The following is a 13,143-nucleotide window of genomic DNA, read 5'->3' on the forward strand; positions in this document are numbered from 1 at the left end:
GCGAAGCCGTGCGTCCCGCGATTTGGCCGAGCGGCGCAGCCGCGAGGCCGAAAAAAATTTGGGCTATTTTGTTTTCATTTTGGGGTACCCAGGCCCCTAAAAAGAGAGGCAGGCAGGCAGAAGCTCTCAATGGTTTAACCATAATACAACTAAATACAATAACAATACACACATTTCACTTGAATTGGATTTCACTTTACAATTTTATAATTAAAAAAAAAAAAAAAAAAAAAACTTTTTTTTTTTTTTTTTTTTTTGGGGCCCCCCTAGTCGGGGGCCCCCGGGCTTCAGCCCACCCTAGCCCAACGGTAAGTCCGGCTCTGTCTATTTGGTTCCTAATTATTTCTTTTAGCTGGGGACCTGTTAAGTTATGCTGTAGTTTTGCAGCTAACGTTGCATTCGGAGAAAACATGGAGATAAGAATCCATTTAGCCAAGCCTGGCATATTTTATTGGAAGGGCTGCACTCATCAGTCTCACGGGGACAGCCTCCACTGAAGTGAAGTGTTCAACACACAGGTGGTATTCATATGGATGTGATTAGGACATAGGAGGCAGGTATGCATCCTATACCTTGTGTCTTGACGCCTCACAGTGGCACAATCATTACATTGCACATATAACACAGTATTGCATACAAATGAGGACATATATCCCATCAAATCTTAACAGGACCTCCCTTTGGGAACCACTGCTTTAAAGTGATTCTTCTTCCTAAACCCCAGAACTGCCATATTGTCCACCAACTTAGTTTACAGCCTCCGATCCTGGCAATGTCACTGTCATTCTCTATTGGAGCTGCAGGAAAGCATGGGAAGAAAGCACTTCGGAGCTACATGACGACATCACAAGGGACGCAGAATATGTATCATCAGATAATAAAATCTATAAACCATCGGATATCCGAGGGCCATTGTCAGCTTGGGACCCTGCATGGAATATAAAAGAATGGTCGAACCCTATTGCCACCCCATGTAAACTGAGTGATCCAACAAAGATGTTTATTCACCGACCTCCATGTACCACCTTTTGTCAGTGAAAGTAACTAAGTACTAACCCTGTAAGACCCAACGATGCTTCTCGGTAACATTTTTGAGTGGTGTAAACCACTCCTACAACTGGCTTTTGTGTGTTGAGTGGTGTAAACCACTCCTACAACTGGCTTTTGTGTGCAGAAAAAAATGAGCATGGTTGCTATGTTCAAAATAATTTCTGACGTAATTAAATCACACCCGGGTGAACTGGATGACCGTAGCAACCGTGGTCATTTTCTCTGCGCAAAAACAGCCAGTTGTGAAATCACATCCGGGTGTGATACATACATTTATCAAAAATGATAGCTTTTTTTACTTAACATATTTTGTGTGATTTCATTACGTCAGACATTACGTCAGACCACAGCTGATCATGCTATATAAAACCTTACACCACTCAGTTCACACGGGTGTGATTTTTATTTTAATTAATCACTTTTTTTTCTCTATTCTTTTTTCACCTAAACATCATCATTGATGTTCATTGTTTAGTCTTGCAATGCCATTGGTCATGATATTTGCATATAAATACCCCCCACAGAGGCACAAATTTACACAACTTCAAAATCTCTGGACTCAGTGCAATTTCTAATCAAAATTGACCTATGACCTTTAATCTTTAACCCTGATACAAATAACTAAAATGCATGTAATACATATATGTGTGTGATCATTAGAATGTCTAGAACATGTATCATGTATTATTGTGAAAGATATCCACCGAATGTAAATTATTAATTTATTATTATTATTTTAATAATTATTATAAATGTGCATACAATTTTCATTAAACTTTTTTTCTTTTTTTTTAACATGTTTTTTTAACATAAGTCCTAGTAGTACAAAGTAGTAGTAAGGTTGACATCTTTTTTTTGCAAGTAGAAATGTATCCGGGTCTTATTAAGTAGGCTACTGTACTTCAGTACAATTTTGTATTTGTAGTTCACTTGAGTAGTTCCAATTTCTACTCCACTACATCTCAGATCGAAATATTGTACTTTTACTCCACTACATACGAAAACTTTTGTTACTAGTTACTTTGTAGATTTTGATAATTATTACAAAACATACATTAACCACTTCAGCCTTATGTACATACATTTCCGCCATTTGAAAATAGGCAATCTATACAAGCTCACAATGCGTCGCAGTGCGATGCATTGTGAGCTTGTAGATTTTCAAAAGATGTTTATACATTTGAAAACTTGTGAAAAATGGAGACGGACCAAGTCCAATCTGGGTGAAATTCACATTGGAAAATTAATATAACGGCGCGGTGAGCCTGGCCCTGCGGCTGGACCTGTTGGTCAGGGACAGACAGAACACGGTCCGGCCCGGCCCGACTGGCTTTTGGCTCTAATGCATTCTATGGTTCACACTTCACAGACATGCCGGTCTGACAGACAGACAGACAGCAGACGGAGTCACTAGGGCTAATTAGCCCTATATAAAAAATAGAAGACCACATTAGCCTACTGAATGGCATCAGCGTGTTTGAAAGTCGGCCAGTCATATCATAGTTTTAAGCCAGCTCACCTCCAATCGCACTTGTTCACAAATATGACGGACAGACATAAGAAAGGCTGTTGATGATGATCATTACTACCTACTGTAACTCGCTGTACAGCATGTTGACAGAGACTCAGCCAATTAAAGTTTCACGTAGGTAGGCCTAATGCCTTTGCTGCAAGCACCTATCTGCCTCCATTTGCGTTGTGGTATTCATTTATAATAATGTATATTGATCACATGCGGACGCTCCACACAGAATAGCCAACTCTGCAGGCTTGATGTTGGATCGGATGAAATAGTCCAAAAACGGATTAATCCCACAAGAAAAAAAAGAAAACCACATGGTCCGGTGGATTAAATATGTACTGTGTCCATATATTTGCTTTCCAAATCCGAGGGCAGGGAATCAATCACCCCAGTAATCAATAAATCAAATAGGCCAAAGGAAAATGATCAGATTTTATAACCCTGCAGTGCATGGCAATTCATCAGTAAGGGCAGAGTCATTGCCGAGTTTTAATATAGCATTTGGTCGTGTGGCGAACTGTACAAATTAACTTATTTCTCATTATGTGAAAGTAACTGTAACATCAGTTAACTTATTAACGTTCTGACATTTAACAAGGAGTGAAGCATTGCTTGCCAAGTTGGCAAGTTTCGTTTATAATTATATTATACATATAACTTGCGCTGTTTGCTTGAAGATCTGTCCGTGCAGAGACCCGCCTGTCAAAATGAACTGCTCTACAAGCTCATCGCGGTTCACTGTTGTATAACTTGATCTGTGCAGGCTATGATGACGTATTTCGGTATTTCCTGTTGCCTTATATGGTGTGGAATGGGTGTGGATGTTCCATCAAACCAGGCGACACCAGGCGAATCGCTTGGGAAAGAGGCGGAAAGGGTACACCGGACGATCCGCACAAATTAAGTGATTACACCACCTTCGCTGAATAACACAGGAAATTGCCGCAGCTTGATCGGACGGATAAATACGATATAATTACGCATCTCCTTTTTTTTCGTTGAATGAGGACCTTTGACACTAACTCTAGGGGAGCCCGGGTTCGAACTGGCAACCTTGTGATTACCATCCGGCCACTCTACCCCTGATCCAACGCCGCCCCAAAAATGGGACAATCTTCATAATGCATACTTTCTACATTTGGTACATTCCATACCAATATAGTATACTTTCACTGCAGTAAAATGCTGAGTTCATTCAACGCTTTTCGTGGTGGCCACCTTGGTTGGACCAGAGGACGATGATGACGATGAAGCTGGTGACGATGAAGAGCACGTAGAGGCCAAACAGCAGCCGGTCGACGACCAGCCCTATCTGGTGCCACTCAAGGGAGCTCTTGCTGCTCTGGAAGTATTTGTCCATCTGCATGCGGATGGCTCGGAGGTCACTGCCCAGTTTCAGCAGCTCGTCCACGGCAGGTGGCAGAGTCAGTGGGTGTTCTGCCGGAGGGGGTTTCAGTGGGTCCACTGCTGGGGGCGTTTTCAGTGGGTCCACTGCTGCATGGGGCGTTTTCAGTGGGTCCACTGCTGGGGGCGTTTTCATCAAAGACCGCAGAGTGTCGAGGCCGGCCTTCCGAGACGCCGCCGTGATGTAGATCCGCGGTTCTCCGTTGGCGACGGGACCGTGCTGGACATCCTTGCTGTTCGCCGTCACTGAGTTTGAAAAGGGGGAAAGTGAGGTGATGTTACAGACGGTAGACGGTGATGTTCTAGCTTCGGAAACCCAGACATTTTTATTTCCTGCAGGGAGAAAAAAAAAAGTCTGGGTCCGAGTCCACTTCAATTCGGCATAGAGTAGCGCAAACATCACTCACTCTCTGCTGATTTCTGATCGTCTGCACCTTTGTTAAATTGACACACACGCACACATATACACACACACACACACTCCTCTCTCTCTCTGAATTAGTCTCATGTCTAGCAGCTGCGCATAGTTTCTCCCGGCGGATCCTGCCGGGAGCTGCCTATGCCATAAAAAGCATAGGTGAGTTCCAGGCTAGTGATGTTCTGGTTGCTGTCTTTTCCACTATAGGCATACTTACAGTATGTACTTCAAAGGCTCTGCGTGCTCAGCGACAAAGAATGAACGGTAAAACTTTATAATAACGCATTTACGCGTTTAGCCCATTGTGCATGGGCTAAATCTCATCAGTCGTCCGTGGCTCAAATGGCAAATAAATAATGGACATGGACTTGGTATGAAAAAGGTTGAATACCACTGAAGAAGGGTGTTAATTTACAGAGGGGGGGGGGGGGGGGGGGGAATGTTTGAATATGGCCAGATAAACGGTTTGCTCCATCATTACCTTGAGCGTCTGGGCTGATGAAGACCGTGACCCTGTTGTTCTGTGGCGCAGCGGGGACGCAGACGACGCGGGCCAGGTACTGCAGTACCAGCACGCTGAGCCAGTGAGGCACGGCGGGGAGATGGGTGGAGCTGTGCTGGATGTTGGTGATGAACACGGTCTCCAGGAGGCTGGCCACCATCATGGCCAGACTGAGGGAGAAGAACACGTCTGCGTGTGTATAGGGGAAGAGAGAAGGGAAAGAACACTGATGATGAAGACTCAGGTAGCCGGAACGCGTAAGTAGGGAGTAGGGAGGTCGTGACCATGGGAGATATACTTTAAAAAGAAAAGGAGAGGTCACACAAACTCGTAGTCCCGATGCCAAAAAAACGTTTTATTTTACCAACGTTTCGACAAACAGGTTGTCTTCTTCAGGGTATCATAAAATAATTTAAAAAAGTGGAAATTTGAGTACTTTGTCCTCCATTTATTTGACCTTTTAGATAGCTACCTTTTTTCGATTTTTTCGATTCCTACTTTTAGAGCTCTATAAGAGAAAGCAGTGGTGGAAAGTAACTAAATGCATTTACTCAAGAACTGTACTTAAGTACAAAAGGTTTTTGTACTTTTACTTCTATTCCACTACATCTCGGATCCAATGGAATTATGGTTTTGTGCTGCTGCTGCTGGTTTTGTGCTGCTGCTGGCGTAGTGATAATGGACACAATAATAGTCACTGGGTAGGCGGCACCTGTCAGCAGGGAATGTTGGGCAGGAGGAGTAGAAGACCAGCATAATGGGCACGGTGGTGCAGTTGGTAGCGCTGTTGCCTCACAGCTAGAAGGTCATGGGTTCGATTCCTGCAGGTGACGCTGTGGGCGCTGGGGGCATGTTCTCTCCTCCACGTCATCAGTGCCCATACCCATGGTAGGGTTGGCGAAAGGGCCTTTCGGTGTGTAGTTTGCATGTTCTCCCCGTAGGGTAGAACATGGGTAGGGTAGGGTAGGTATACCTCACAAACATCTGGCAGTAATCCTGGTCTCTAAACTGCCTTCCCCTTTACCAGCCGGGGTGCCTGATGGAGTGGAAAGGAACTGGTTGGAATAACGTGTTCCTTCCAACGGGTGGTGTGGCCCTGGTCTTGCCCTAATGGGACTGATCGAGGGTGGCTATACTGGGACGTAAGTCGGGACTTGATCACCCCGTCTGCAGGGTCATAGCTGGGGTCGCACTTGTAAAGATTTGGCTTTTGGTGACTAGTTTTTGAATTTTGGCATGGTGTTAAGTATGGGTATAATGATTTCAAAAAGCTATGCAAACGTATTTGGAGCGCCCCCTAGTGGTCTGTTTACACAGACTCAAATATTAGACACTAGATAATTGATAAAGGAGATTTTACAATGGATTCTGATTCTGTTACTATTGGGTGTGCTAAATAACATACTAAAGTCTTAGGAAAAACGAACAACCAGAAAGACATTGTTTTCAAGATGGCGTCCACGGTGGCTAAAATTAGCTAAAATGCCTATAAACTGGGATTTAATATGTAAAAAATCATAACAATTATGCACTTGGTAACTACTTTTTGAATTTTGGCATTTTGGGCATAAGGTTTTCAAAAACCATCGCAAACTAATTTGGCTCGCCCCCTACTGGTCGGTTTGCAATGAAACAGGGCCGTAGGAGACACGGGGGTCCCGGGGGACTAGTCCCCTGTGGGCCGTATATCTGTTACCTCCGCTGCTCTGGCTGGCTGTGCCTGGCGCATGGGGCTGCGATGTGGATCTGTCATTTATATGGAACGAACGTACGCTTAGCTTGATGCTAACGCGACCCCCCCCCCCCCCCCCCCCCCCCTCTCTCTCTCTCTCTCTTTAACCTGCGATAGAGAGACGCGTCTCTCTCTCTCTCTCTCTCTCTCTCTCTCTCTCTCTCTCTCTCTCTCTCTCTCTCTCTCTCTCAGCAGGGAATCATAGCTTCAAATTGACATTGGTTGTTCAAGTTAAATTAATGTGTTGATGTTATTAGGGTATTTACCATAGGCAATATGCCAATGTTGAAAAAAGTTAAAATGACCAGTGAGCATGCAGGCTCATCAAAAAGGTAAGATTTGCACTAGGCTATTTCTGCTGTGCAGACCCGTTTTTGACCTGAAAATAACGACTTTATAACCGGAAATACCCGATTTTTTTCATTAGTAGTTATGAAGTGCATAATTGTTATGATTTTGTACATATCAAATCCCAGTTTATATAGGCATTTAGCTCATTTTAGCCACCGTGGACGCCATCTTAAAAACGATGCCTTTCTGGTTGTTCGGGATTTCCTAAGGTTTTAGAATGTTATTTAGCACACCCAATAGTAACAGAATCCATTGAAAAATCTATTTTATCAATTATTTTGGTTTACAACCATAGCTATAACTAATATTTGAGTCTGCCCAATAGGGAGCGCGCCCAACGCGTTTGCACAGCTTTTTGAAAACATTATACCCTAAAACCACGCCAAAATTCAAAAACTAGTCACCAAAAGCCAAATCGTGGTGATTTCTTACGAGTTTGTCCCCAGCTATAACCTGAGCGAGGGGTATGATGTTCGAGAGACGCGAAACCCCGATGACCTTGGGATACATCAATGAGGATACGTCCCAGGTGCATCCATGCAATGTTTTTTAGTTCTATTATGTGTCACTCACTGATGAGAGGTGTGTCGTCACCAGTGCTGGGCAGTAGGTCGTTCATGATGAGCAGGAAGACGGTGTAGCCCAGGATGAGGGTCATCTTGAAGGAGGAACGGTCCACGTGCTGGGGAGGAAGCAGGAAGCTGAAGAGGTCCACTGCGGTCAGGAAGCTGCTGGGGATGATGAGGTTTACAATGTACTGGATAGGGTCTCGTTTCAGAACCACCTGGGTGAGAGAAACGGGCACGTTGTCATGTTGTAATCGGTAAAAACCTGTGTTCATTTTGTCAACTGAAACTACGACGAAAAACCAAAAAACCTTCCGTCGACTACCTTTTTTTAACTGACAGAAACTAACAAAGAACAAGAACTAAACAAAATCTGGACTAAATATATTAGACAACGTGATCCAGTAGAACTAAAAGAGTCACTTTATGGTTGGTTGCACTCTGAAAATAGACGACGCGTTGTGAGCTTGTAGATCGGCTATTCTCAGCAATGCAAGTGTAAAACCAGCCATTTACAACGCCACAAAAGTAAAATGAAAAAATAAATCACACCCGTGTGAAGTGAGTGGTGCAACTCCGTGTGGTGGGGGGGGGGGGGGGGGGGGGGGAGTTCCAGACCCACAGGAACGCACCCAGGGTGCCGGCCCGATTCCGGCGAGCCGCCCCGCGTCCGAAACAGTTGAGAAATGACGGAGTTGTACTGTACTGTCACTGTACTGTACTGGCATACCCGAAATCACCATATATATACAGTTAATGTGCGTGTGTGTTTGTGTGTGTGTTAGGTTGCGCAGGTGGTGAAAAACAACCATGCTGTTTTCGTGCTCAGACGCACCGAGCCACCCACCCACCCACACACATAGCTCCGTAAGGGAGGGTTGCACCACTCAAAAATATAAAATATATATAAAAGTACATGAAATTGTATTAAAAAGTCTAAGACCAAAACTATGCCAAAATTTGCTGTCAAAATGAACATAATGAATGTTATAAGCTTGGAATTTTCCTGAGCTGTCCTTACGTGGTAGGTTGCCAGTGTCCAGTTGCCAATAGGTAAATGCAGCAGAGTGGGCTCTGCTAAGACATCCATGAGCTTCCATTCTCCACTGGTCCTCATCACCTCTAAGGAATCCTCCAGGATCTGCTGGGCCGACGCTCCCTGAAACACCCGCACGTCAGTATCTGGAACGACATTTAACAAACAAACAAATTATTATTAGTATTGTTATAATTATAATTATAATTATCTGCAAATTTGAATTTTCTCCAAAACACACTTTTGGCTCCTCCTCCTACAGATTTTGTCCAAATCTCACAAAAATCGGCACAGATGATCTCCGGACCTATCCGATTAAAAGACCAACTGCAGAATTTTGGTAGTGCGTATACTTCGGCCGTAATCGTCGTCCGAAGTTAGTAGGAGGGGCCTATTTTACAAAAAATGCCACAAATCACGAACGGAATGTCCAAACCATCCCAAATCACATGTCCCGGGTGGTTCAATCAACCAAGTTCCAAAAGCAATTCCATTTTCATCCCTAGGGGGCGCCGCAAATGCGAAGAATTTAACCGATTGTTGCAAAAACATGATTTTGGGGGGATAAATCCCCTCCGAATTACTTACGCATGATCACAAGGTTGATGCGAAATTGTAATTGGCTAGCAACATTAGTGGGAGGGGCCTATGTAAGCGACTGCGGCACTTTTTCAAAATTGCAACCTTTCCAGTTTATATTCATATTTGAATAGAAAAGAGAGGTTGCACACAATGCATCGCATCGCGACGCATTGTGAGCTTGTAGATCAGCTATTTTCAAATGGTCGAAATGTATATAGGGTTGAAGTGGTTACAGTAATGTATGTTTTTCTAATCAAAATGTAAATCTCCAAAGTAACTAGTAACTAAAGTTTTCAAATAATTGTAGTCGAGTAAAAGTACAAATGTTGGCTCTGAGATGTAGTGGAGTGGATGTAAATGTATTGGAAATTGGAATACAGTCAAGTAAAGTACAAATACCTCAAAATTGTACTTAAGTACAGTATTTGAGTAAATGCACTTAGTTACTTTCCACCACTGGGTTAACGGCAGGAGGATGAGTTAAGCTGTCCGTCTGATGACAAAAAAGATTACGAAAGAAAGGAGAGAGAAGTATGACTAAGACACAGAAGTGGTCAATTTACAGAAGTGGTCAATTTCAACTTCATATTGACATCTGTTGTCCAGATCATATCTCACACCAAGGCTGCAGGGCTGAATCATTCTGGATTACAAGTAGGGCTGCACGATATGGACAAAATTTCATATCTCTGTGTATTTATGCCAAATATTGCGATATCGATACGATATACGATATTACCGTTCAAATTTCATATTCTACATTTTAAGTGTTGCAACACTTATACATACACGTGTGGGGATTGAAAAACCATAAAACCTGGGTGATCTACTACTGTATGCTATCAAATTGTATGTTTATTCACGCAGCATAGTACTGTACAGTATATGAATGATACATTCTCTGGCTGATTTTAGTTTCTACCCTTCTAAGGACCAGCTGAGACCCCAACTTTGAGAACCAATGGTGTAGTGACGGGCGGGAACCCCTTTTGGTGTTTTAAGAATGATGTTATACTTTAGCTATTGAAAAATAGCAGATCTACAAGCTCATAGCGCGGCACCAAGTGCCGCGCTCCGAGCTTGTAGGTCTGCTATTTTTGAAAAATCGGTGCAAATCTTTGAATATATATTCTGTCAGAGCGATCGTTTTTAACTCAATCTTTGCTTCGTGGGGGGTCCCTGGAACAACATATTTTCAGATGAGGGTCGGCGGCCAATTACATATATTTTTGGGGTCCTTGACATGAAAAACTTTAAGAACGACTGACATAGAAACATAGGCTTTTCAGAAAACTGTCAGGATTTAGAAGACATTTGCAGAAACGTCTTCAGGTCTAAATGGGTTACCGCATCTCCATGATATGATCTACTGCACCACGGATATGTCAACATGAAGTCGAAATGAGTCATAGTTCTCTCTTTTTGTATCTTTTTGTCATCAGTTTCCTCCTTTAAGTGAAAGAAAAGTAGTGTCAAAATATCTTTCGTATATTCGGTTTCAAAACAGGCCGTATGCGGGTACACTATAGTAGCTCACTATATTTCCACACTCACTCCAGAGGGCCACATTGCATATACTGTCGAAGCATATTTTCTCCGTATTTTAACTTTTATTCCGTAAATGAATGGCTTACTTTGTCAATGTTGAAAACGCAATTGATTGAAAATGCAATTGATTGAAAACGCAATTGATTGAAAACGCAATTGATTGAAAATGCAATTGATTGAAAATGCTGATAAACAGAGCTAACTATGGGGCAAGAATTCGGCCCTGGCATTGAATGCATTGACCAGTCCACGAGATGTGGCAAAGAAAAAACACAGTGGCTCACCTAACTTTATTTTCATCCCTTGGGCTCGTCACATGTGATTTCAGCATTAATTAATTCGTTGACACGGTTAACTGATCGCATCATTGTAATGTGTACACAGGTTCTCTCATGCCCTGCGTCTGGGTGACGGTTTTATGACTGCACACACACGGCCCGCACGGGGTATCATATCATAGTCACACTGCCAACCACTGATCTTTCCCATTATACAGTAGGTTAATAGGGCTCCATTTTTGTCACCGCTAAACCCCTTATCCCTAAAATTCTGCCTTTTTTTTTTACTATTTTGCAAAACATGTAGATTGGCTAGTTGAACTATTCAAAAATGTTTTTCAAAATAGTAAAAAAAGGCAAAGAAGTAGTATATAAAGTATATAAAGCCAAGAAGAGATGCTTCATTGCACATAAGTTGTCACATTACTTTTTTTTGACGAGACGTGATGCTTGACATGTGTAAGAGTTTCACAATACAGGCAGGTCACAGGGTGCAAGACGTATACAGCTTTGTACACAAACAAAATACTCTTAACTGTCACTCTATACGCTTCACTGGGAGCCTGGTGGAAAGAGACACAGGCCGGTGAGATGTGCTCTCTCAGCTTTGGTGCCTGCCTGTCACACACAGCATTATGGATCAGCTTTCAAATCAACGCTTGAGGGTCCCAATATCGAGGTTAAAATGACGAAGCTTGGCAATTTCTAGTCCGACGGCACATTAGTCCGACTACGTGGCTCCGCGTGCGGTTAGGGTTAGGGACAGGGGTTAGTAATGGTAATGGGGCGAGTCGGACCATCGTGTGTTTGGCTTTCATGGAATGGTGTGCGGTTACAATGACTGCAAAGAGTTCACAATAGAGGCCCCCTATAGAGCGTCGCAGTCCCGCCTCCTACCCTGGCCCAGGAAATGAAACCCAATGCATTATTCTCATAGACATTTCGTAAAGTATTTATTTAAAGACGGTTACGCCGCGGACAAAGCCAACTCGAGTCGTGACAACTCATGACAACACAAACAATATTTTGGACCAAACAAATAATTAGAAAGAAGAATAACAACAAAAAAAGTGTTGTAACCTACCGTTTTTTTCTTCTTTCTAATTATTTGTTTGGTCCAAAATATTGTTTGTGTTGTCATGAGTTGTCACGACTCGAGTTGGCTTTGTCCGCGGCGTAACCGTCTTTAAATAAATACTTTACGAAATGTCTATGAGAATAATGCATTGGATTTCATTTCCTGGTCCCGGGTAGGAGGCGGGACTGCGACGCTCTATACATGCCAGTGAGTACAGTGAGCATGGCGTGCTCAATGCAAAGGTTGAGGTTGAGTCTTTTCCGCAGCAACCGTCTACAGCAGTGGTTTCCAAACTTTTGAGATCAAGAAAGACCTAAAAGAGAAATTTGACGATCCGAACAGTGAATATAGCAGATCTGCAAGCTCGCCTATTTATGGAGTTGTTTAGATTTCTTTCTTCTTCTTTTTTTAAATGAAATTCTCTTGAAAAATGCTGGAATTATTTGAAGCATGGTGGCACAGTCGGTAGCGCTGTCCCCTCACAGCTATAGAAGGTCCTTGGTTCGATTCCCACGGGGGATGCGGTGGGCTCTGGGGGTGTGTTCTCTCGTCCGCGTCATCAGTGCCCATACCCTATAGGTGGCGTTGTCAAAAGGGCCTTTCTGTGTGGACTAGTTTGCATGTTCGCCCCGCCAAAAAACATGCAGTAATCATGTGGTCTCTATACTGCCCCCCTGGTCAGCCGGGGTGCCTGATGGAGGGGAAAGGAACTGGTTACGTGTTCCTTCCACGCGTTACGTCCTACCTATCTAATCTGGGTTAACACCGGCTCTATAAATAGTGTCACACAAATGACAGCATGAATGACAGGAGATGCTGCTCTTGAGATGAATAGAGTGGAGATGGAATTGGCATCAATGCTGGAAGATTTAGAACACTGATTGTTTTACTTAAGTAAAAGTAGCGATACCACAATATTAATGCTCTGTTACAACTAAGTAAAAGGCACGTATTGCAAAAGGACAAAAGTATTGGCACCAAACTAAAAACTAAAAAAAAAGTATTCTGGTTTTTCTTTGTCATTTTAAAAATATAATAATTATACACGCACACACACGTGCCGCACGCACGCGCGC

Source organism: Electrona antarctica (assembly GCF_951216825.1).
Source record: "Electrona antarctica genome assembly, chromosome: 7".
Lineage (NCBI taxonomy): Eukaryota > Metazoa > Chordata > Actinopteri > Myctophiformes > Myctophidae > Electrona > Electrona antarctica.